Source organism: Neophocaena asiaeorientalis, unplaced genomic scaffold (assembly GCF_003031525.2).
Source record: "Neophocaena asiaeorientalis asiaeorientalis breed wild unplaced genomic scaffold, Neophocaena_asiaeorientalis_V1.1 scaffold204, whole genome shotgun sequence".
In the NCBI taxonomy this organism is placed as follows: Eukaryota; Metazoa; Chordata; class Mammalia; order Artiodactyla; family Phocoenidae; genus Neophocaena; species Neophocaena asiaeorientalis.
In genome coordinates, this window is record NW_020173922.1 from 8,005,401 (window position 1) to 8,007,933 (window position 2,533).

Sequence of the window (2,533 nt, forward strand, 5' to 3'; positions counted from 1 at the left end):
TTTCTCTAGTTTCTCTTCTCGCTGCTCCTTCCCGCCCCAGCCCAGCTCTGCGACTCCCGACCCACTCCGGAGCTCGCCCGGTCCCTCGGCAGCAACCGTCAGCGCCCCTGCGGGTGACAGTGGGCTGGCTAGGGGAGCCGGGGCGCGGCCCGCAGCAGAGCCGCGAGGGTGGTCCGCGCCGCCGCCCCCGGGCCGAGTTGAGCGAAGTGTGTCACTTCGCACGAGGCTACAGGGTTGCACGGAAACGGTGCAGCGGCGTCTCGGCCCCTCGTAGGGCCGGACGGCCAGACACGCCCTCTGGGGAGTCTTCAGGGAGGGGAGGGCAGGGAAGGGGGTCGGCGCATACATACTCTGGGCCGGGGGTGAGTCGCGTGCCGGCGGTCCCCCACCCCCGCATTGCCTGGGCCGCCGCGTGCTCGCACCGGGAGAGAAGTTGCAAAGCAGAACCCACCCTCCCCTGCGCCCCGACTGTCCCCCACCCTCTTCTCCGAGCCTGCGAGGCGGCGGCGGCGGTGGCGGCGGCAGAAGGAGGCGCCGCCTGCCAAGTTCAACCCCCATCTCTCCCTCCCTCCTAGCGCGCTCACACTTGAAGGAAGTTGCACGCCAAATGCAAAACCTCCAGCGAACTGGATTTCTTTGCATTTTTAAATTATTATTTTTAAGGAAAGCGGGAGGTGGCAGGCTTAAAAGCAAGTTGCAAGCGAAACAGTAAGTTGCTTGCACAGTACGCCCTCCTTCCCCCCACCCCAACTCCTGACCGCTCCTTCCACCCCCTTCGGGGCCCACGTCCAAGTTTCCCGCGGAGGCCCCTCCCCCGAATCTTGACATTTGCTGCACTCGCCTCAATGCGTCGCCCACCCTTTCGTGTTCGTGGGACCCCCCCCCCATCCCTCCAAATAAAACAGAACACACGCAGCTTTAAAATGTCAGCATTAAACTCCTTCCAGCTCTTCCCGTTACGCGCCTCCCCCTCTGTCCGAGGGAAACACGTGGCCTGTCCCCAACGAAAGGGGAGTGGGGGGAGAGGAGTCCGCGCCGGAGGCCCCCGCCCCAGCCCCTTCCCCAGCTCGCCGCGTCTGGAGGGCTTGGGCGACGCCGGGATCGAGCCGCCTACCTTGGGCGGCACATATTATGATTTGTGTGACTCGGAGAAAGGTTGTGCTGTGTTGCTTTAGGGGTTGGGGAGGTAACTTTTGCGACCCCACAGGTGACAGCGCTTGCCAGCTGCAGCCGGGGGCGGAGGCTGCCTCAGCTCCACCTAGCCCTGCCCGGGCGCCCGGCCGTGCTCAGACTGGCGGCGGCCGCTGTGCCCTGACATCTTGCAGAGGATTTGGGGGGAGTGCGTGCCGGAAGCCGCCTGCCGCCATCTTGGTAAAGGCAGCTGACACCGCCCGGCCGCGCGTCCACCATCTTGGCCAAGGTTCTCTCTCGCGGGCAGCCTAGGTTGTTGCCCTCTCTCGGTTCTGGGGGTGTAGGCGCTGCCCCGTGTGTCGTTCGAGATGACGGGAGAGAACTAGGCTATTAGCGAGCCGCCCGCCCGGAGGCGATCTGCGGGGGCCGCCTCCAGATGATGCCAGGGCCGCCATGTTGGCAAAGGAAGATACGCGCACAGCCTCGGAAGAGAGAAGGGAACCAAGACCTTTGCCAACCCTCAGCCAATCCTGGCTGGTAGAACCCTCAGCCAGGAGAATTTTTATGAAGAGTGCCGAGCAACCCAGTTGTTAACAAAACCCCTCTGGATACAGACGAGATGACTCCTCTTTTCTTTCCCTTGGTTCAAGTCAGCTGGAGGGAGGCCCCTGTCTTGGGTGCTCATAGTGGATAGTAAATGAGAATTGACTCGAGAACGCTACTTAGCCTACTTGCCAGGTGTCCTACCTTCTGAGTCTCAAATACTAGAATCAGATGTCTTTACTGCATTGGGTCCCCAAACAACCAACAGCTTCATGAAAAAAAAATGAAGACTCAAACCTACAATACATAATATGTTACGCATGTTTTAAAAATGAGTTAAATAACGTACTGAAATGATCATCCTTGTACATCTGCTTAGAAGTAATAGTAGGAACTATTTATATATGTAGTATATTACATATAATAATTTGTACATATATATGTAAAGGGACCATAACAGATACCTAATCAAGTACCTCTTCCCATACCATAAACCTATTTCATAGTTGAATCTGTGATCTAAAAAAAATCCACCTCATCCCTCTTACCTGTTCACATTGTAGGTGGTGGATACCCTGCTTTTAAACAACATCTGCTTTTATAAGAGTTCCCAATTAACTTTCTCCCCACTCATTTTTTCCTGCAGGTCCAGTGGATAACTTTAAAATGGGAGAGGACACATCATTTCAAATTAAAAATCGCCCTTGAAAACACTTTCAATGGAGCAAAAGTGTGGAATTTTCCTGATTTTTTTCTTTTCAGTGGTCTAAATATGCCTGTTAATTTTTTAATTTGATAGAAAAAACTCTCATTCTTTAGTCTTGCATGTTCATTTGAAAGCATGCACAAACTGTAGATT

The 2,533-nt window shown here is 55.3% G+C and overlaps 1 protein-coding gene across 1 annotated transcript in view; it reads right to left on the reverse strand.

Annotated features, from left to right (window-relative positions):
- NR3C1 (nuclear receptor subfamily 3 group C member 1) overlaps window positions 1–449 on the reverse strand; it is a 126,600-nt gene extending 126,151 nt beyond the window's left edge. The window contains exon 1 of the mRNA XM_024752244.1: window positions 351–449. The gene's annotated coding sequence lies outside the window, so the exon portion shown is untranslated. The remainder of the gene's footprint in view (window positions 1–350) is intronic.
- Between the last annotated feature and the right edge of the window lie 2,084 nt (window positions 450–2,533).